Below are 24,663 nucleotides of genomic sequence, written 5' to 3'. Positions count from 1 at the left end.
TTGTTGCCATTGTGCCAGTGAAAGCGTTCCTTGTATGTTCCTAGCCTGTGTTCCAGACCTCCTGCCGTTGCCCCTGACTACGATCCTTGCTGCCTGCCCCGACCTTCTGCTATGTCCGACCTTGCTTCTGTCTACTCCCTTGTACCGCGCCTATCTTCAGCAGCCAGAGAGGTTGAGCCGTTGCTAGTGGATACGACCTGGTCACTACCGCCGCAGCAAGACCATCCCGCTTTGCGGCGGGCTCTGGTGAAAACCAGTAGTGACTTAGAACCGATCCACTAGCACGGTCCACGCCAATCCCTCTCTGGCACAGAGGATCCACTACCCGCCAGCCGGCATCGTGACATTCAGTTAGTAGCACCTAATAAACGTGGTCCAAGGAAAGGACCATTGCTAAATCAACCTCAGGTTCACAGACACCTAAGGTTCATTGATGTGAACGGAGAGAGAAGCCTATTCCTTCTCACACACTGTAGCACATATTTTTGAAAAAGATGGCCACTGTCACCAAAACTATAGTTTTAAAATCAATAGAGCCATAAAAAATAAGTCTATCGCTAATACTATTTCATTATTTTTTTCCACAGTTTCCCTTAGCAAACTGCTCCTATAAAAATGGCTGCTAGAGGTCCTCATAAAATGTCCCACACCTGTTAATATGGTCTTTCCGACTGTGGCAACAGCAGTGTGTCAGTCAGAAGTGAGGGGGAGACTTTACAAGCCTATTTGCGCTCCCTGTGTGAGGATCTCCGAACAATAGGAGAGCAGAGGAGAGCAGGCAGTGTGTGAGCTGCTGCGATTGGCTGAGAGGAGGCCACACCCCCTCACACCTCCCCAGCTCTCCGCAGCATCAAGAATGATTCAGTGCACAGCTCCATCCATAGCATAGAGGAGAAGAGGGAGCAAGTGTGACAGCATGTCCTCATACAGCAACATGTACCCCAGTAGTAAGGAGAGGGGGAGGGTGTTTATTACATTGTGCCAGGCCAGTAGTAAGTTACAATGTGCACCTCATTAATGAAAAGATGTCATGAGGAGGAGGTTTGTTATAGTGTCTCACCCCAGTAATAAGGAGATGGCAGGAGGAAGGGGGTGTTACTGTGTGTTATCAGTGAGTGTATGATCACAGTAGTAATGAGATTATACAAGGAGAAAGTTTGTTACAATGTGTCACCCCAGTAGTAAGGAGATTACATGAGGAGGAGGTTTGTTACAGTGTGCCACCCCAGTAGTAATGAGTCTACATAAGGAGGAGGTTTGTTACAGTGTGTCACCCCAGTAGTAAGGAGATTACATGAGGAGGAGGTTTGTTACAGTGGTGTGTCACCCCAGTATTAACCCCTTGGGGACGGAGGGTTTTCCAGTTTTTGCACTTTCATTTTTACACCTTACCTTTTAAAAATCCTAACCCTTTCAATTTTGCAGCTAAAAATCCATATGATGGCTTATTTTTTGTGCCACCAATTCTTCTTTGTAATGACATCAGTCATTTGCTTCTAAACTGGGCAGTTCCCGAGAAAAGGTGTCATCAGAGAGCACTTAGCCGGAAACAACAACTCAACTTCAGCAGCTCATAAGTACTGAAAGGATTAAGATTTTTAAATAGAAGTAATTTACAAATCTGTTTAACTTTCTGGAGCCAGTTGATATATATATATATATAAAAAAAAGTTTTTTTCCTGTACAGAAATAGACTTGAGACTAAGCTAGGGACCTTTGAGGCAATAGCCACCTGAACAGTGTTCATGGTAGTAAAAGGTGACACCACAAGTTCACTTTCTAATGCAATGTTCATCAGCTTATACAGAGTTCACCTTCTAATGTAATGTTCACCAGCTAATGCAATGTTCACCAGATAATATAGAGTTCCAGCTAATACAGAGATCCTGACTAATACATAGTTCACTTTCGAATGCAATGTTCACTGGCTAATACAAAGTTCACCAGCTGATAAAGAGTTCTTTTTCTAATGTAGGGCTCACTTTCTAATGCAGGGTTCACCTCCTAATACAGGGTTTACGGTTTCATTTCATTCATTTTTATTAGGTTTCTAAACAATTTTTTACAATATAGGAAAATGAAATAAATACACTATGCATTATATACTCATGTTTTAAAAAAGGGTGGGTAGACAGAAATGTTTGTAATTGTAGGATACGCTTGTATTAGGGAAGAGGTTAATCTTTTTAGTCGCTTGGCAGACAAAAAAGTTGTTGATTGTTTCAAATTTTCTTAACATTACTGGGTGGAGGGTCTTCAATTTTAAGCATTCAGCCACTCCCCTTCAATAGGGACTCCAGTGGAAAAAAAATGTTTTCAAATCAACTGGTGCAAGAAAGTTAAACAGATTTGTAAATTACTTTTATTCAAAAATCTTAATCCTTCCAGTACTCATCAGCTGCCCAGAGTAGGAGCAAATCCCCATAGCAAACCTCTCCTGCTCTGGTACAGTTCCTGACATGGACAGAGGTGTCAGCAAAGAGCACTGTGGTCAGACAGAAAAAAACAACTCAACTTCCTCTGTAGCATACAGCAGCTGATAAGTACTGAAAGGATTAAGATTATCAATAGAAATAATTTACAAATTTGTTTAACTTTCTGGCACTAGTTGATTTGAAAACATTTGTTTTCCACTGGAGTCCCTATTGAAGGGGAGTGGCTGCATGCCTAAAATTGAAGACCCTCCAACCAGTAATGTTAAGAAAATTTGAAACAATCAACAGCTTTTTAGTCTGCCAAGCGAAAAAGCCGGAGTACCCCTTTAACAGATTAACCTCTTCCCTTATACAAGCGTATCCTACATTTACAAACATTTCTGTCTACCCACCAGAGGGGCCAGAGGATCGGGACACCGTGGCCCCGCCTACTCATGTCATGCCCCAACCCCTCAATGAAAGTCTATGGGACGGGGCGTGACGGCCGCCATGCCCCCTCCCATAGACTTGCATTAATGAGGCGGGACGTTATGTTACGAGGGGGCGGGACCATGACGTCATGATACTCCGGCCCCTGAATTGCCAGTCATCAGACACAGAGTGAAGCTCGCTCCATGCACAGGATGACGGGGTGCTGCAGGAAAGATCATGGTGGGTTTCCAGCGGCGGAACCTCCACAATCAGACATCTTATCCCTTATCCTTTGGACATTGTGGAGAAAAAAAAGGGCAGTTTTTGCAGTTGTTTCAGGCCAAATAAAAAACATTCCAAAAATGTCTGGAGAAAGCCTCAAACTGATGCATAAAACAGCATTCATAATGGTATGTTTCGATAGCACGTTTTCTTTATTTGCCAGGAAAAGTATGTTCAACCTAACAGCAAAAAGTGTATACTGTAAAATGGTAAGTTTATTTCTATTTTTTAGCTTTACATATGATCCTGGTCGGCTTATACAATTAGTGCAGGTAACTGCAGTGTAATCTACATTAGATCAGGTTCATAGTTTATGTTTGCTATATGGCTTCTCCTGATGTCTCTTTCTTATATAATGTAAGAAATATACAGAAATATTTTTTCTTATCCATACAGGCCATATAGGGTGCACTGACCACACAGCATTTGTCATGCTTCAGCTAAGCCCTGCCCACTTCAGGGAAGATAGAAATTGAAATATTGTAAATTGGTGACATAATGTAAAGTATTTATAGATCCCCTGTCCAGATCTGATCCCCAATCACCACTGATCTCTAAGGTGAGGTCACCAATTTAACATCATGTGATGAGGGGGGGAGGAGTTTATACAGTTACATTCATTCCCTAGGCAGTAAAATCCCTAATCTATACAAACCACCCACAGCCTATCCTTCCTGTTAACCCTTAAGGACTCAGGGATTTTCCGTTTTGGCACTTTCGTTTTCTCCTTCCTACCTTTTAGAAATCATTTCTCTTTCAATTTTGCACCTAAAATTCCATATTATGGCTTATGTTTTGCGCCACCATTTCTAATTTGCAGTGACATTAGTCATTTTACCAAAAATCTACAGAGAAACGGAAAAAAAAATTCATTGTGCGACAAAATTGAAGAAAAATTTTTTTTTGTAACTTTCGTTTTTGTTTCTACGTAGTGCATTTTTCAGTAAAAATGACACCTTATCATTATTCTGTAGGTCCATACGATTAAAATTATACCCTACATATATAGGTTTAATTTTGTCTTACCTCTGGAAAAATTCATAATTACTTGCAAAATGAATTGTTATGAGGGCTCATTTTTTTTGCACCAAGATCTGACGTTTTTATCGGTACCATTTTTGTATTGATCAGACTTTTTTTGATCGCTTTTTATAAATTTTTTCATGATATAAAAAGTGAATAAAAATACGCAATTTTGGACTTTGGAATTCTTTTGCGCATACACTATTGACAGAGAGGTTTAATTAACTATATATTTTTATAGTTCAGACATTTCCGCACACAGCAATACCACATATGTTTATTTTATTTTTTTTTAAATGGGAAAAGGGGGGGATTCTTACTTTTATTAGGGAAGGGGTTAAATAATCTTTATTAACTTTTTTTCACACTTTTTTTTGCAATGTTATAGTCCCCTCTAGTGGCTATGGGGGAGATTTATCAAGACCTGTGCAGAGGAAAACTTGCTCAGCTGCCTATAGCAACCAATCAGCTTGCTTCTTTCATTTTTAAGAAGGCCTGTGAAAAATGAAAGAGGCAATCTGATTGGTTGCTATGGGCAACTGGACAAGTTTTCCTCTGCACAGGTTTTGATAAATCTCCCCCTATAACACTACACACACTGATCTCCTTCACAGATCACTGCCATGCATTAACATGGCAATGATCAGTGTTATCAGCGGTCGATTGCTCAAGCTTGGATTTCAGGCTTGGAGCAATCGCTGGACGTGCCGGAGGCAGGTAACGGACCCTCCGCTCGCATTCTAGCTGATCGGGAAATCACAATTTCACCACGATGGTCCCGATCAGCCCGACTGAGATGCCAGTAGTGTATTTTTGCTACTTTAGAAGCTTTAATTAAAGGGTTAATATTGTGCAGCACTTTAGTCCAGGCTCCCGGCTTTCATTAGTCACCGGCACCAACCCGCTATGACCCCGTGTTATAGACCGGGACCGGGCGCAGGGTGTACAAGTATGCCATGTGTCCTTAAGAGGCTAGAGATTAGCAAAATTACAGTACTTTGATTCTACATGAACCTCGCGGCTTGGCGGTTGCTGACTTTAGCCTAATAAATTAGTTCAGCTTTCAGGTGGTCCGGTGGGCTGGAAAAGGTGGATACACCTATATTAGCTCCTATATAAGTACTGGGGATTGCCAGGATTATATTCTCTGCTCTAAAAACCTCTTCTGACCCCTAATTCTGAATTGGATGGAAAATTCTGGGCCATATCCTCTCGCTCCTACACTTCTTTATTTCTCCAATAATCACTCCTCCATCCTCCTCTTCCTTCCTCACAAAAATCACCTAAAAATGACAGAAAAGGAAACATTACAGAGAAAATGTATTGAAAATACATTAAAATTTATAAAAATAAAAAAAATTTAGTAAAACTAAGGTAATAAAAAAAGTTTTTATTTCTTTATCTGCATTGCATGTGCATTTTTTTGTTAAGGCTATTACAGTGATGCCTATGGTCTTGGCTGCAGTGATTTAAGTGGGTACTCTGTACCCAGACGGAGGTCCCGCCGCTGGGAACCCCATGATTTCTCCTGCAGCACCCCCTGTCATCTTGTGCACAGAGCGAACTTCGTTCCGTGCCTTATGACTAGAAATGTTCGCGAACTGGCGAACCGAGCGAACCGCTATTGACTTCAATGGGAAGGCGAATTTTAAAACCCACAGGGACTCTTTCTGGCCACAATAGTGATTTAAAAGTTGTTTCAAGGGGACTAATACCTGGACTGTGGCGTGCTGGAGGGGGATCCATGGCAAAACTCCCATGGAAAATTACATCGTTGATGCAGAGTCTGGTTTTAATCCATAAAGGGCATAAATCACCTATTATTCCTAAATTCTTTGGAATAACGTGCTTTAGCCCCCTTTAGGCAGCACATAAAGCCCCCTTTAGGCAGCACATAGGTAGAGCCTCCCGTTAGGCAGCACATAGAGCCCCCTTTAGGCATCACATAGTTAGATCCCCCCCCTTTAGGCAGCACATAGATTCCCCCATGTTAGGCAGCACATAGTTAGAGCCCCCCTTTAGGCAGCACATAGATTCCCCCATATTAGGCAGCACATAGTTAGAGCCTCCCTTTAGGCAGCACATAGAGCCCCCTTTGGGCAGCACATATTTAGATCCCCCCTTAAGCCAGCACATAGATTCCCCCATATTAGGCAGCACATAGTTAGAGCCCCCCTTTAGGCAGCACTGGTTTTATTTCACAGCCAAAAAAGGTTTTTTTATTTTTATTTGAACAGCTGTCACACCAAATGTGATTTGCACTAGTGTAACATGAGCAAAAAAAGGTTACCAGCGGAGTTCCCCCTTTAAGCAGAGGTCCCCAACCAGGGTGCCTCCAGCTGTTGCAAGACACACGGACTGAACTTATAGCCCTTTTAATACTGTAGTTAGTTGCTTGAAGGAACTTTAGTTTTACACTGGAGTACCCCTTTTAACGAGCGGTTCCCTCCCAATCAGGGTGCCTCCAGCTGTTGCAAGACACACGGACTGATATTTGAGCCCTAAAAAGGACTTTTTTGGGTGCTGTCCTTAAAGCAGATGTTAGACTAGTGCTTTAGGAGTAAAGGGGACCCTGAATACACCATCTAGCAGAAACCTAGCTATCGCTTTCCCTATTACAGCAGGAGCAGCTTCTCTGTCCCTCCACTTTCTAAGCCTGCAGCATGCCGAATGAACGTAAAATGGCGTCCGTGCAGGAGGTAGGAGGGTCTAGAAGGGAGGGACTGCTGCTGATAGGCTGTAATGTGTCTGCTGACTCTGACTCACAGGGTCAAAGTTTACCGCAATGTTAAAGTATAGGGGGCGAATCGAACTTCACATATGTTCACCCGGCGATGCGAACGCGAACATGCTAAGTTTGCCAGGAACTGTTCGCCGGCGAACAATTCGCGACATCTCTATTGATGACTGGCGAGGCCGGAGGCTCATGATGTCACACCCTTCCCCCTCAATGCATGTCTATGTGAGGGGGTGTGGCAGACGTCCGGTCGCTGAGACCCCTGCTAATCCCAAGAACAGAATTGTCCCCAGAATAAATGGTGCACACTATGTATGTGCATCCAGAGCTCCTTTCATTCTTTATGTGGCTGACAAACATTGCTGAGAGCTGAACTTGGCAATCCTAAACCCCCCTATAGAGAATAGATGGAGTGCTGGTACGTGTGGTGTACATTATTTATTTCAGTGACAATTTATCACTCTCAGGATGCGCAGGAGTCCTAGCAGTTAGATTCCCACTAATCCTCTTGTAATACCTTATGCTGGGGATAGGGGATAAACTCTGCAGATGGGAATACCCTTTTATGGGTCTATTCACACGTACAGTATTCTGCGCAAATTTGATGCGCAGGATTTCAAGCTGTGTTCAGCTTACATTGAAATCTGCAGCAGAAAATCCTGCGCATCAAATCTGTGCAGAATACTGTACGTGTGAATAGACCCTAAAGATGCTATTTGATTGTAATAGGCAACTTTTCTGCTTTTCCATTATCACTAAAGGAACAACTGGGCAAATACGAACAACTTACACAATAATTTAAATTTTATTTTGTCCTGATGTTATTGTAATATTATTTTATTTCGTAAGGCTGAAAATGTTGCTACAAAAAAAAAAAAAATACATTTTTGCTTAGAATGTTCCTGTCACTGAAATGTTATTCAGAGGGTCCAAAAATGCATTAAACGTTATGTGTTCAAAGCTGTGTGAAATTGCCATTGCTACATAATAATAATAAAGATAGCTAAAGCGTGTTCTGCAAAATGAGAAAACATGCTACATTAATATCAAGGCAGATATACCAAAAGGGTAAATTGTACAAATCCTATTTCAAAAGAAGCCTTTACAGCTCGGGAATTCTTAAGTTTCAACATTTTGGTTGAAGCAGAAACTATAAAATCATTTTCAGTTTCCTTTCATATTTAAGTTTAAGGATGTTTCGGGAAAGTTATTCATTTATTACTATTTTATATGCCCTAAATTTTATGCAGGCTAAAAGTAAATTACTTATAGTGTTTGTCTTCCATCAAGAAGGACGCAATAATGCATTAAGTTTACAATGACAAGAGTGCTTACCGGATACTTAGTAATATCCATTATAATTTGTCAGTGAGATAGATAATAGATTCCTGATATGCCTGAAATCTGTTGAAATTTTCTGAATGGTAAATAAAGCAATTTAAAGGGTGTTTTTTTAAATTAAATTTGTGCGTTAAGTAAAGTGTAAGTTAGCCACTGATGGATCCGATTGCCAAGCCAGGAATGGGATCAACCTGCTATAATCTCAATATGTAATTCTGACATTTAGCCTTCTGTAAATCTATTGAAAATGGTTTAATTTAACCCTTAAGGACCATGCCAATTTTATTCTCGCATTTTCAATTTTTCCTCCTTGCCTTCTAAGAGCAATATTTCCATCCACAGACCCACTGTGCACTTTATGGTAAAAATTACCGTATTTATCGGGGTATACCACACACCGGCCTATAACACGCACCCTCATTTTACCAAGGATATTTGGGTAAAAAAAGTTTTTTACCCAAATATCCATGGTAAAATGAGGGTGCGTGTGTGCGCGTGTATACCCCGATACATCTCCAGGAAAGGCAGGGGGAGAGAGGCCGTCGCTGCCCGTTTCTCTCCCCCTGCCTTTCCTGGGGTCTAGAGCCCTGCTGCCGGCCCTTCTCTCCCCCTGGCTATCGGCGCCGCTGCCCGTTCTGTCCCCCTGACTATCGGTACCGGCGCCCCACTGCCGATGCCGATAGCCAGGGGGAGAGAAGCGGCGCCGACAGCCAGGGGGAGAGAAGGGGCAGCGGCACCCATTGCCGGCGCCGCTGCCCCGTTGCCTCCCCCCATCCCTGGTGGCATAATTACCTGGGTCGGGTCCGCGCTGCTGCAGGCCTCCGGCGTGCGTCCCCTGCGTCGTTGCTATGCGCGGCGCACTGACGTCATGCGCCGTGCAGCGCATAGCAACGACGAAGGGGACGCACGCCGGAGGCCTGCAGCAGCGCGGACCCGACTCAGGTAATTATGCCACCGGGGATGGGGGGAGGCAACGGGGTAGCGGCGCCGGCAATGGGTGCCGCTGCCCCTTCTCTCCCCCTGGCTATCGGCGCCGGTACCGATAGTCAGGGGGACAGAACGGGCAGCGGCGCCGATTGCCAGGGGGTGAGAAGGGCCGGCAGCAGGGCTCTAGACCGAAGGGAAGGCAGGGGGAGAGAAGCGGGCAGCGACGGCCTCTCTCCCCCTGCCTTTCCTGGGGCGGTATCGGAGTATAACACGCACATAGACTTTAGGCTAAAAATGTTAGCCTAAAAAGTGCGTGTTATACGCCGATAAATACGGTATATTATAAAAATAAAAAAAAATTCAATTGCCCTAATTTGACCACATATAACTTCCTTATATTTCTGTATACCGGGCTGTTTGAGAGCTAATTTTTTTACAGTGTGATCTGTAGTTATTTCGCTGCAACATTGTCGTATGTGACTTTTTAACTATTTTTTAGGATTTGTGATATGACAGAAAAACAGCATTTTATTTTTTTACGTTAACGCTGTTCACTGTGCGGGATCTATAACATTATATTTTGATATTTAGGACACTTACTTACGCACCAATACCAAATACTTTATTTATTTATTTATTTATTTTACACTTTTTGGATACAATGGGAAAGAAGTAAGTACATTTTTATTGGGGGAGAGGATGTTTCCAAATTGTTTAACTTTTTTTACAATTTGTTTACACTTTTTATGTCCACATAGAGGACAATTTATAGCAATCATTAGATTGCTTATACTGTTTAGTGCTGTGCATAGGTAGCACTCAATGTTGTGTCAGCATTGGTTCCTAGAATAATGACATCACATGTTGCCTACGTGGTACATGTATGCTGTGCTTCATGCCAGCCACAGCATACTTGCTTGCTTCCCCCTCCATCGCTGATCTAATGGTTCAGTCCATAGATCACCAGTACACTAGTCACAACTTGTGACCAATTTACTGGTGGTCTCTTGTATGGACCACCATACCAAAGTGCACTATGCATAATAAATGCTAATAAATTGGTAGCTGGGTTTATTAATACAATTTTCTGTGGAGTTAGAGTTGTTATTTCTTCGAAAAGAGGACTATTTGGCATATTCCCCCACCCCCCCCGAGCATTGTCATTCAAACGGACCAGCTATATATAGCAGGGATGTGGAATTCCTATTGCCCGATGCCCAAGATATGCAGTTCTGGGCGCCGGGCAGGTGAATTTTTCCAGCCCTTAGCCCTCCTTGAGGCAAGCAGGGCCGGACCTGACAAGTGCTGCGGCACTCTGCAGTCTGTATGGAGCAGGCTCCCGGCTAGTGCCCGCTCCGTACTCTGCAGCCCCCGGCTGTGGAAATTTGCATCTTCTGAATGCAGAGCAGGGGAGATGAGAAGCTGTGTACATCCTCTCTTCCCTGCTCTGCCTTCTTTCTCCCCGTGCAGACCTGCGTCCTCTGCCTTCACTCCACACAGCTCTAGTTTTGGAGAGCTGAGGGGAGAAGCAGAGTCTGCACGGGGCACAAGTTTCCACCTCACACCGCCGCTAATAGCCAGCATGCGGCGCTCAGCAGTCTGTATGGAGTGGGCTCCAGACTCCTGCCCACTCCATACTCTGCAGCCCCCAGCTGTTTTCAGTGGCCAGGGGGTGCCGCTAATAGCCAGCATGCGAGGATCACCGCGGCTGGCTATTAACCCTTTAGATCGCTGCTGTCAAAGCTGATAGCGGCATCTAAAGGGACATGTGAATGCTCCCTGGTGGGCTAGTGGTGTGGATCGCCCCCCCCCCCGCAGAGTGATTGCAGTATAGAGGTAGCCAGAGGACTTACCTCTATTCCCTGCTGTCCCGCGGCTCTGTCATTGATAGATCCTGGCTGGACTAGGCTCAATCAATGGATCGCAGAGCACACAGATCAATTGAGTTCAATAGAACTCTATTCATCTGTATGGGGAATATAATGATTCCTCCTAAAAGTCTAATAAAGTGTAAAAAAAAAAAAAAAAAAAAAGAGTTTTAATAAAAGGTTGAAAGACACACATTAACCCCTTCCATGTTAAAAGTTCAAATCACCCCCTTTTCCTATATAAATACATGCAAACATAATAACATATTTAGTATCGCTGCATGTGTAATTGGACGACCTATTAAAATATAACATTATAACATTATGTATCCCGTAAAGTAAATGTAAAAAAATACGAAACCACAGAATTGCTATTTTTATAATATCCCAGAAAAAAAAGTTAAAAAGCGATTAAAAAGTCAGATTAATACCAAAATGGTACCAATACAAAAAAAACAGGTTATGGCGCAAAAAATTTGCCCTCATACAGCCTGGTATGCGAAAAAAAATGCTACAGGGGTCAAAAAATTGTAATTAAAACAATTCGAAAAAGTTCTGAATTTTTTTTAAATGAGTAAAACATGACGTAAACTATACAAATCTGGTATTGCTGTAATTAGGCGACCTAAAGTATCAAAATAACATGTTAGCTCAACCACAAGATAAATGGCGCAGAAAAGAAAAACCACCAAATCTGCGTAATTATCTTTTACTATTTTAATTTCACTTTATCTAATATTTGTAGTCTGTGTTCAATCGTATAGCAAGCCTACCGAACTGAACCTCTTACTAAACTCCTGTTCCCTACTATCCTGTAACCTATCTAGGCAGTCTGAGTTATGCCATATACTGCCGCGTAGGAGTACACCTGAAAAATAGAGGGCAAAACTCATAATGAGAACAAAGCGCTATTAACTCGTGCAGCAACCCCGTGACCAATGACTGAAATGCATCCTGTGTTACCGACTATGGAATGGAGGTATAGCGCATGTAGGTACTGGCTCCCCAGCACCCCTGTTACCTAACCACTTATGCTGACACACCATGATGTGACGCCGGTGCAGCAGGCCTAATGCTAAGGGAATGACTGGATATAATGGACGGATTGCTATAAAGAATTAACAAGAATATGAACATGCTTGACAAACAACTTGAAGTGAGTGCCGCCCCCTAAACAATGGCATCTGCCCCTTGACATGCGGAAGCGAAGATTGCAATACTCAGCTGAGCATCACTCGTGGGACTTGAGAAAATGCCGTATGATAGTAACCTGATAATAACATTCATCTGCTATACAATTTCAATAAGTCATTATTTACATCCCTGTAAAGTTATTGTAACTACGGCCATGCACCTGCATGTAATTCCTCTAACCTTAGGAAACCATGACAACTGAAGGACAGCGAGTTAAGCTGTCCTGATGTCCCAATGGGGGATTACCTAGACGTCAGCTAGCGAACTAACTAAGCCAGCTGCCAGGGCTGACGGCTAGAGAGGCTGGATTCAAAGAAGAGTGGCAAAGCTCAATAAATGCAAGTAAGAACAAAATGCACTTGAGACATCCTCTGAGTGTCTGTCGTAAACATAGTTTAGGTATTCCAGACTGTGTGTTAGAAGATCTCTGTGGCTGTGGACGTGAAAAAGTGTCAACAGGGAACAACCCTATGCCTGTATGCACAACTCCAAGTGCTACCAAAGCGCATACGCAAATGACCACCAAGTCACTAACCTAAACCTGTGTCAGGTTACCACTGTAACCAACCTGTGGATGTGACCGGCAATGAAACCACTAACGCAGCAAACATGACGATGAAACTCAACCAACACGTGATCACTAACATCAATCTGAAGCCGAGACAACAAAACCAACCACACAGAGCCAAGTCCCTGTATGTCCAACCCAAATGCTAAGTAGGCCTATGGAGCCATAACGACGTTTCCGCCAACCTTAAGTCATTTCAGGTTGCAACTGGACTGACCTGTAGACGTGACAGGCCGAAAATAAATGGCAATCAACAATGAAAAAATAAAGCTATATCCCTGTGCATAACCCATAACCCATGGTGAATAACATGACGTATATAATGACACTTTCGCCAACCTGAAGTCGTGTCAGGTTGTATCCGGACTTACCTGTAGACGTGACTGGTCCAGCCGAACTTAGAGCCTGAACCAAAGTATGTAACTAACTAACCTGAAGCCAAGATAAGACGTAACCATACTTAGCCTGTCGACTAGGCAAATAACCAACCGAACACCAGATATATATACTTATGCGATATATATACATATGCGCAGCTAAAAAGGATGACCCACCGAATTATCCATGCACAGGTTCGCCCAATGCCATGAAACCTGCGCAGAGTCAAAGACATGGATGTATGGACTGAACACCATAGCATGACAAAACATCATGAAAACATATGTACCTAATGAACCTATGAATGTATACCGAATATGAATACCATAAATGTAAGCCTAGCATGACCCCTATGCAGACCATGACCATACGAACGTAGGTCCAGCATGACCAACAAGGCCATATGCACCTTACTAACACCATGACCGCATGCTCAACAATCTACGACCATATGCCCAGACAAACTATATGGGTGTATGTACAAAACTGAGCGCGTGCACCGAACAACTTATGGCTAGAATGAATTGCATGAGCGAATATGCACTGAACCAACTATATAAGCAGATACACAGACCAACTTGTACACACATATAGCCCGTACAAGTAAAATAATTGCATTAAGCACTAATATATAATGCAACACATGAATTTAAATATTCGATGTCTGTTGCACTGTACAATAACTACACCTATGTGTTGTGTTATTATTGTTCTGAAAATGTGTCAGTAACAACAATTATGCAATATATCCCCCTGCAGACGTGGCAGGTATAATGGGTATAAACCGCCTATGTGTCCTGTTATCATTGTTCTGAAGACATGTCAGTAACAACAATTATGCAATGTACCCCCCCCCCTGCAGACGTAACAGGTATAATAGGCATACACTGCCTATGTGTCGTGAGGCTGTTGCTGAGGAAACGTGTCAGTAATAACTACTGAGTCCCATCCCCTGCTGACATGGTAGCTATGAGGCCCTGACCGCAACAGCTGTATAAACACTAAAGTGAGGAACGCATGTGCCCCAATGCTATGCAACTATATGCACTGCAGACACTACAATGCACCTATAAAAGTGCATCGATAAACACTATAACGTGTGAACTACATGAACTAATCATTAGCATGAAACCCTGAGCGTATAGACCGAATGAACTGTGTGTGTGTATATACAAACAAACTATATGAACAAATGCCCACTGTAAATGCTACCATGTCAATAAACACTTATCCATAGTATCAAAGTAACAAGCGGATATAACATGTAACAGCATCAGTGGATCTGTGAGCGTACGTATGCGAGAGTGTTACGTACAGTATGCTTCCTACGAGTGTATGAATGACATGAAACCTACAAGCGTGTGTGCAATATAAGTACTACCAGCGAGTGTACAGCATAAACCCTCTGAGCGAATGTACAGTATAAACCTGCGGGCGTGTATACTGCATCAATCCTACGAGCGAGTATACTGTATAACCCCTATGAGCATGTGTAAAGTATGAATACTACCAGCAAGTGTACCGTATGAACCCTGAGCGTATGCAGTGGCGTTGCGACCCGGGTGCGGGGGGTGCGGCCCGCACCGGGTGACACCAACCTAATGGGGTGACACCAAGACGCTCCGCAGCACCCCCCCCATCTGTGCCCGACTGGCCTCCCATCCGTCAGGAACCCCCCCCCCCCTGCGCTGTGTGTGCGGTGCGCCCGTCCGTCAGCAAACCCCCTCTTTCACCTTCACTGTGCGCCCGACCGTCATCACACCCCTCACCTTCACCAGCACTGTGCCCGGCCTCCGCTCCCACGTCTGCGCCGGCCTGATGTCACACCGCATGGCCGCGCAGGAGGACGTCAGTTACGTCACTCGCACGGCGCCCGGTGAGAAGGAGCGCTGCGCTGGATGGGTGAGTGTGTGTGTCTGTCTGTCTGTCTCTATCTATGCTTGTGTGTGACTGTGTGTATGTGACTGTGTGTATGTGACTGTGTGTATGTGACTGTGTGTGTTTGTGTGACTCTCTGAGTGTGTGTGTGACTCTGTGTTTGTGCGACTCTGTGTGTGTGTGACTGTGTGACTCTGTGTGTGTGCCTGTGAGTGTGTGTCTCTCTGACTGTGTGTGTGTGTGTGTTTGTCTCTGTGTTGTATGTGTTTTTTTTTATTGTGTGTGTGTGTGTGTGTGTGTGTGTGTGGGGAGGGGGGGGGGTATAACCAGTGATCTATTGTGGGGAGACTTTGACCCATTATGGGGAACCTGCAAGGGAACCTGCGGCCTAATGTGGGGAAACTACTACCAAATGTGCGGAGTCTATGCTGCCTAATGTGGGGAGTCTATGCTACCTAATGTGGGGAATCTGTGCTACCAAATGTGGGAAGTCTATGCTACCTTATGTGGGGAATCTATGCTACCGAATGTGGGGAATCTGTGCTACCTAATGTGGGGAAATTGCTACCTAATGTGGGGAAATTGCTACCTAATGTGGGGTAACTGGTACCTACCTAATGTGGGGGAACTGGTACCAAATGTGGGGAATCTATGCTGCCTAATGTGGGGAATAGATGCTACCTAATGTGGGGAAACTGCGACCTACCTAATGTGGGGGCACTGCTGCCTACCTAATGCTCCCCCCCCTGGCAGTAGCACCCTCATCATCCACCAGCAACACCCCTCCCCCCCCAGCAGCACCTCCATCAACATATCCTGATGGTCGATGATGGAGGTGCTCCTGCCAGGAGGATGATCCTGCCGATGGATGATGGGGGTGATACTGCCAGGGGGGATGGCCAGTAGCACCCTCATCATCCTCCAGCAACACCCCCCCAGTAGTAGCACCCCCATCATCCACTAGCAACACCACCAATACCCCCCTCCCGTGGTAATAGCATCAGCTAACGGATGTTGAGGGGTGTTACTTTGGTTGTGGTATTATATTCAGACGGTGCACTGTATGGCAACGTTATATTCAGAGGGCGCAGTGGGTGGTAGTATTATATTCAGAGGGGGCAGTGTATGGCAACGTTATATTCAGAGGGCACAGTTTGTGGTAGTATTATATTCAGAGGGCGCAGTTTGTGGTAGTATTATATTCAGAGGGCGCAGTTTGTGGTAGTATTATTAGAGATGAGCGAACTTACAGTAAATTCGATTTGTCACGAACTTCTCGGCTGGGCAGTTGATGACTTATCCTGCGTAAATTAGTTCAGCCTTCAGGTGCTCCGGTGGGCTGGAAAAGGTGGATACAGTCCTAGGAAAGAGTCTCCTAGGTCTGTATCCACCTTTTCCAGCCCACGGGAGCACCTGAAAGCTGAACTCATTTACGCAGGATAAGGCATCAACTGCCGAGCAGAGAAGTTTGTGACAAGTTGAATTTACTGTAGTTTGCTCATCTCTAAGTATTATATTCAGAGGGTGCAGTGGGTGGTAGTATTATATTCCGAGGGTACAGTATGTGGCGGTATTATATTCAGGTGTACAGTATGTGGCAGATTTATATTCAGGGGTACAGTATGTGGCAGATTTATATTCAGAGGGTACAGTATGTGGCAGATTTATTTTCAGAGGGCGCAGTTTGTGGTAGTATTATATTCAGAGGGCGCAGTTTGTGGTAGTATTATATTCAGAGGGTATAGTGTGTGGCGGTATTATATTCAGGGGTACAGTATGTGGCAGATTTATATTCAGAGGGTACAGTATGTGTTGGTATTATATTCAGAATGTACAATGTGTTGTAGTATTATATTCAGTGGGTACAGTGTGTGGTGGTATTATATTCAGGGGTACAGTATGTGGCAGATTTATATTCAGAGTGTACAGTATGTGTTGGTATTATATTCAGAATGTACAGTGTGTGGTAGTATTATATTCAGAGGGTATAGTGTGTGGCGGTATATTCAGGGGTACAGTATGTGGCAGATTTATATTCAGAGTGTACAGTATGTGTTGGTATTATATTCAGAATGTACAGTGTGTGGTAGTATTATATTCAGTGGGTATGGTGTATGGAAGGTTTATAATCAAAGAGTATAGTGTATAGTAGTATTATATTTAGAGGATACAGTGTCTGGCAGGTTTATAATAATACTTGTTTTCATATAGAGGATGAGAATGCGTTGACATAGTGAGGAGACGTCTGGGCGTCACATTCTGCAGAGAGAAGTTTTAGCTGGAACAAGTCCTGGCGGTATGTACCATCTGAATTAGATAAGTGAAGACTATAGAGAAGACGTCACCTGTATCATTGTCCTCTCTATGTCCTATCAGAGCTGTAGTCACTTGTCAGTTCTACAGTTAGGTCAGTGAAACTACAACTCCCAGCATAACCTCACCACTGCTCAAAGGAGTACTCTACTGGAAAAAAAAAATTTTAATCAGCTGGTGCTACAAAGTTAAACAGATTTGTAAATTACTTCTATTTAAAAATCTTAATCCTTCCAGTACTTATTAGCTACTGTATAAGCGATTCACAGGAAGTTATTTTCTTTTTTAATTTATTTTCTGTCTGACCACAGTGCTCTGTGCTGACACCTCTGTCCATGTCAAGAACTGTCCATAATAGGAGCAAATCCCCATAGCAAACCTATCCTGCTCTGGACAGTTCCTGACATGGACAGAGGTGTCAGCAAATAGCACTGTGGTCAGACTGGAAAGAACTACACAACTTCCTGTGGAGCATACACCAGCTTATAAGTACTGTAAGTATTAAGATTTTAAATAGAAGTAATTTAAAAATCTGTTTAACTTTCTGGCACCAGTTGATATAAAAGTAAATGTTTTCCAGTGGAGTACCCCTTTAAGTAATTCTGGGAGCTGTATATTTCAATGGTGAAAACTTCTTTAACACTTTCCTATTCTGTGGCAACTGGTATATCTGATTATTATACTGGAATTTCTCACAATGCGCTACAACAGTGGTGTCTGTCACAACAGGCTAAAAACTTACTGGGGGGAGGGGGTAGGTATGGGGGTGACACCATTTTCTACCGCACCGGGTGACACCAACCCTAGCAACGCCACTGAGCGTATGTGCAATATAAATCCTACGAGCATGTGTACAGTATAAATACCAGCGAGAGTACAGTATAAACCCTCTGAGCATACCTACAATGTAAACCCTATGAGCGTGTATACTGTAAAACCTATGAACGTGTGAACAGTATAAATCCTGCGTGCGTGAGTACAGTACAAATCCCACGAGCGTGAGTACAGTATAAACCCTGCAAACGTGTGTACAGTATATATCCTGTGAGCGTGAGGACAATCTACACGTACCCTTGAGTGACCCTTCAACTACCATGGACCAACCTTGCTGACGAAGTGTTTGTCACAGAAGATCGGTTAGAGCCTAAATGGGGACAGTACACCTAAGGAAAACAATTTATCTAAATTTCACATAAACACCATTTTTATTTTTTTTTATTCTTTTTATATTCTCCGCATAATTACATATGTACACGGGTGGCAGGAGGATGCTAGGCATAACACACACCCAATATGTAAAAAACGCTAAAGCTGAACCTACCTAAACACCCTGACATGAATAATTAAGAACGTGTATGATGTGCTCGATCATCTAATACCTTGAAGAAACCCTCCCCTTTATCTTTTTATTTATACCTGTAAAGAGAACACATATCACAAACTTTCATAACGTAGCCATGCATGCGCTGCATGTATGTAACAAAGTCCCTGCAGCCAGGAAGCGTGCCAGCATATAATTAACCCTTAGTTGTAATGTGCAGAGCGGAACAGCCAGAAAACACGCTGGCATATGATTAACCCCTTAGATTAATGTGCAGAGCGGAGCAGCCAGAAGCGTGCCGGCATATGATTAATCCCTATTTGTCATGTGCCGAGCAGAATGGTCAGAGAGCGTGCTGGCATATAACTAACCCTTACAGTAATGTGCAGAGCAGTCAGAGTGTGCTGGCATATAATTGACCCCTTACTGTAATGTGCGGAGCGGAGCGGAGCAGTCAGAGAGCGTGCTGGCATATAATTAACCCCTACTGTAATGTGCAAAGCAGCGCCGTCAGAGCGTGCTGACATGTAATTAACCCCTTACTGTAATGTGCAGAGCAATCAGCGAGCGTGCTGGCATATAATTAACCCCTGCTGTAATGTGCAGAGTGGAGCAGTCAGAGCGTGCTAACCTATAATTAGCCCCTTACTGTAATGTGCAGAGCAGTCAGCGAGCGTGGTGGCATATAATTGACCCCTACTGTAATGTGCAGAGTGGAGCAGTCAGAGCGTGCCGACATATAATTAACCCCTTGCTGTAATGTGCCGAGCAGAGCAGTCAGAGAGCATGCTGGCATATAATTACCCCTACTGTAATGTGCAGAGCAGTCAGAGAGCGTGCCGACATATAATTAACCCCTTACTGTAATGTGCAGAGCGGAGCAGAGTATGAATAATATGGGTGCATGTATGGTACTGCCAGCATCCACGCAGCACCTATACTACAAGGGAATGCACTGCATGAACGCTACTAGCATAACATTGTAGCGTGGCCAGAGCTGGCCCATATGTAAATCGCCTAGCCCTAGCTGGCCATATTCAGCCCCAGGCCCTATCATATATGCCACTTTTTTTTTTTTTTTTTTTACTAGCATGAAGCACGGCAAGCAAGAAGGGAGGAGCATATGTACAGAGCCTCACATATACTAAGACGTGCAAAACTGGTGGCCACATACAGTTCAATAAAGGTTAATTTGCCACACATATAGCTTAGGGTTGAGAAAGAGAGAGAGAGAGGGGGGCTGGAAATGCAGTGACCCCCGACGTGACACCCCGGGGGGGGGGGGGTGTAGAGCTGCAAGTGCATTCCCCCTTAACCCGGATAACCAGGGCTCGTGGGGGGGGGGAGGAAGGTCTTGCCATAAGACATCCCCCTCTAAATACCTAAGTGCGGACGCCCGAGACGGCTCCCACCACCGGATTAAACACGCTATCAGGCTGGGCGCATGCACGGCCATCAAGCATGTGGAACGCTGTGCTGAACCGGGGCTGACCATGGGTGCCCTGCATACTCCGGCTTACCTCCGGAGAGAGGGCTGCGACGGACGCCACCACCCCGGCCACTTACCATTACGCTGAACCTGGAACTCCAGTGGATCAGCTGACTCGTGTGCCAGCTGACCCCCCCCCCCCCCGTCATGTGACAAACCCGCGGCGTCAAGCACAGGTACTGCCGCGGGTTCTTATAGCCCCTCCCACAAAGGCTTAATAAATTTGCCTTAACACATATATAAAATATATATTTTTTTGGTCCAGAGAACATTATTGAAAAATTAAAAGGTATCATTATAGTAGGTAGTTATGGCTATTATGGGGCGAGGAGGAAAAAATAAGAGCGTAAAAGCGAAAATTGGCCCGGACAAGTGGATCGTCATGAGGGACAAGTAGATTTTTCTCCATTTTAGTCCCGTGGACAAGTAGTTTTTCATTAAATTTCCACATCCCTGTATAGAGACTAACAGATACAGTGGGGAAAAAAGTATTTAGTCAGCCACCAATTGTCAATTGTGCAATTTCTCCCACTTAAAAAGATGAGAGGCCTGTTATTTTCATCATATGTATACCTCAACTATGGGAGACATAATGAGGAAAACAAATCCATAAAATCGCATTGTCTGATTTTTAAAGAATTTATTTGCAAATTAGGGAGGAAAATAAGTATTTGGTCAATAACAAAAGTTAATCTCAATACTTTGTTATATACCGATTGTTGGCAATGACAGAGGACAAACGTTTTCTGTAAGTCTTCACAATGTTTTCACACACTGTTGCTGGTATTTTGGCCCATTCCTCCATGCAGATCTCCTCTAGAGCAGTGATGTTTTGGGGCTGTCGCTGGGCAACACAGACTTTCAACTCCCTCCAAAGGTTTTCTATGGGGTTGAGATCTGGAGACTGGCTAGGCCACTCCGGGACCTTGAAATGCTTCTTACAAAGCCACTCCTTCATGGCCCGGGCAGTGTGTTTGGGATCATTGTCATGCTGAAAGACCCAGCCACGTTTCATCTTCAATGCCCTTGCTGATGAAAGGAAGTTTTCACTCAAAATCTCACAATACATGGCCCCATTCATTTTTTACTTTACATGGATCAGTCATCCTGGTCCCTTTGCAGAAGAACAGCCCCAAAGCATGATGTTTCCATCCCCATGCTTCACAGTAGGTATGGTGTTCTTTGGATGCAGCTCAGCATTCTTTCTCCTCCAAACACGACAAGTTGAGTTTTTACCAAAAGTTATACTTTGGTTTCATCTGACCATATGACATTTTCCCTATCCTCTTCTGGATCATCCAAATGCTCTCTAGCAAACTTCAGATGGACCCAGACATGTATTGGCTTAAGCAGGGGGTTACACGTCTGGCACTGCATGATTTGAGTCCCCGGCAGCATAGTGTGTTACTGATGGTAGCTTTTGTTACATTGGTCCCAGCTCTCTGGAGGTCATTCACTAGGTCCCCCGTGTGGTTCTGGGATTTCTGCTCACCATTCTTGTGATCATTTTGACACCACAGGATGAGATCTTGGGAGATTATCAGTGGTCTTGTATATCTTCCATTTTCTAATAATTGCTCCCACAGTTGATTTCTTCACACCAAGCTGCTTGCCTATTGCAGATTCAGTCTTCCTAGCCTGGTGCAGGTCTACAATTTTGTTTCTGGTGTCCTTCGACAGCTCTTTGGTCTTGGATGTTTGGAGTTTGACTGTTTGAGGTTATGGACAGGTGTCTTTTATACTGATAAGTTCAAACAGGTGCTATTAATACAGGTGACGAGTGGAGGACAGAGGAGACTCTTAAAGAAGAAGTTGCAGGTCTGTGAGAGCATGAAATTTTGCTTGTTTGTAGGTGACCAAATGCTTATTTTACTGAAGAATTTACCAATTAATTCATTAGAAATCCTACAATGTGATTTCCTATATTCTTTCCCCCATTCTGTCTCTCATAGTTGAAGTGTAGCTATGATAAAAATTACAGGCCTCACTAAACTTGCACAATTGGTAGCTGACTAAATACTTTTTTCCCCACTGTAAACAATATTCTAACTTATGTATCAAAGATGATTTAAAGGAGCTGTCTCATCTGGCTGTATACCTCTGTCTGCTCACACTCTCAGGATTGCCGGTGGATGGGGCTGGGGTAAAAGGCAGATTTTCTGCTTTTGTGTTTGACAGCTTCTAGGCTAAAGCAGTGCAATTGTCAAATATGTCTAATACCTGCAATTGTCAGATATGATGAATGTGCTGACATAAGCCCAAGCAGTAAGAATAGGGAGCCTGATGTGCGCTTAGCTCGAGAAGCTTAGGCCAATAAAGGGAGTGACATCACCACTGCTTCTAAAGCAGAGCTGTTGGATGGAAACCATGTAACCAGCTGTAAACAAGAGGAAAGATAAGAAGAAATAGCTACAGAATCAGACAAGTTTTCTAAATGAAGCCAGTTACAAATTTTGTGACATGATTAAGAAGATGGGGACCCCCGCAATCTTTCATGCAGCACCCCACTATCATCAGCCTCCAGAGCGAACATCCCTCTGGGTCTGATGAATCCTTTGTATAGGGGATAACATGTCTTAGGGCCGGAGTACCCTTTAAGTTAAAGAAGTTAGGGTTTTTCCTGGATGAAACCTGGTTTGCATATGTTTTTAGCAGGGTGTTAGAAATCTTTAGAATTCTTTTTTCTAAAAGGGACTTGTTTTGCATATATATTTTCCATGGAGCATTACCGATCGGATTATAGCCTATGAAGGTCGAGTTACGAATATAGATTTTGCAAAGGGTGAATTCTTCCAGAGTACCCCTTTAACTGTGTTTGTTTCAGCCCCCCCACTGAGGGTTCGGCCCAGCTACCCACTTCTTAGCATTTATTTACTGCTAGAATTCGTCTACCTGGCTTTAACATTAATATAGTTTTAACCTCTTAAGGACCCATGACGTATGCATACGTCATCACACCCTGGGTCTTAAGGACCCATGACTTATGTATACGTCATGGTCTTTTCCTGGTCTCCGCCGCTCACCCGGCGGAGATTGGAAGTGGATTCCTGCTGAAATCCTTCAGCAGGGATCCAGGGCAAATGCCGAGGGGGGCCATGTAGGGATCTGCGGCGATACCGGGCTGATCGGGTCTCTGGGACCCGACCGCCAGGTAATTTTGCATGATCCTGGCTGTCACAGACAGCCAGGACCATGCTGGAGGCTAGGAGCGAGGTGGCAAGCCTGCCACCTCCTCCGATCCCCTGCGATTCTTCGGTTAGTTAACCGACCAATCGCAGGGGGGGGGGGGGGCGGTTACTTCCTCCCATCCTGCCCGGCCCCTGGAAGTCCGGAGAGGACGGGAGGAAGACCGGAGGACGCGGCAGGGGACGGGGGAGTGCTGGGGCCCGGCCCCGGTACTTACCTCGTCCCTGAAGACCCGGATCCCAGCGATGAAGACGGCGGCGGCGACAGGTGAGTTGATCTTCAGCCGCGGTCGGGCCCTTTACAGCAATGCACGTCGCCGTAAAGCGACATGCATTGCTGTATTGGGACCCTGTATACTACAACTCCCAGCATTCCCAGACAGCCCTTGGCATCTGGGCATGCTGGGAGTTGTAGTTTTGCAACATCTGGAGGTCCACAGTTTGGAGACCACTGTGCCCTTCCAGATGTTGCAAAACTACACATCCTCAGCATGCCCTTACTGTCCAGGCATGCTGGGAGTTGTAGTTCTGTAACATCTGGCCCTTCAGATGTTGCAGAACTACAACTCCCAGCATGCCTGGACAGTTTTGGCATACTGGGAGTTGTAGTTTTGCAACATCTGGAAGGGCCAGATGTTACAGAACTACCACTCCCCCTTGTAAACTACAACTACCCAATTCAAAAATTGGGTCTACAAGAACATGCAAGTGTAAAAAATGAAGATTGTGAATTTTCTCCTTCACTTTGCTGCTATTCCTGTGAAACACCTAAAGGGTTAAAATGCTGACTGAATGTCATTTTGAATACTTTGGGGGGTGCAGTTTTTATAATGGGGTCATTTGTGGGATATTTCTAAGATGAAGACCCTTCAAATTCACTTCAAGCCTGAACCGGTCCCTGAAAAATTGTGATTTTGGAAATTTTGTGAAAAATTGGAAAATTGATGCTGAACTTTGAAGCCCTCTGGTGTCTTCCAAAAGTAAAAACTCATCAATTTTATGATGCAAATATAAAGTAGACATATTGTATATGTGAATAAAAAAAATAATATTTGGAATATCCATTTTCATTACAAGCAGAGAGCTTCAAAGTTAGAAAAATGCAAAATTTTCTAATTTTTCATCAAATTTGGGGATTTTTCACCAAGAAAGGATGCAAGTTACCAAAAATTTTTACCACTAAGTTAAAGTAGAATATGCACGAAAAAACAATCTCTGAATCAGAATGATAACTAAAAGCATTCCATTCATTAATGTTTAAAATGACAGTGGTCAGATGTGCAAAAAATGGCCGGGTCCTAAGGTGTAAAATG

This window comes from Hyla sarda, chromosome 3, assembly GCF_029499605.1.
Source record: "Hyla sarda isolate aHylSar1 chromosome 3, aHylSar1.hap1, whole genome shotgun sequence".
NCBI classification, from domain to species: Eukaryota; Metazoa; Chordata; class Amphibia; order Anura; family Hylidae; genus Hyla; species Hyla sarda.
This window is presented reverse-complemented; position numbering follows the sequence as displayed.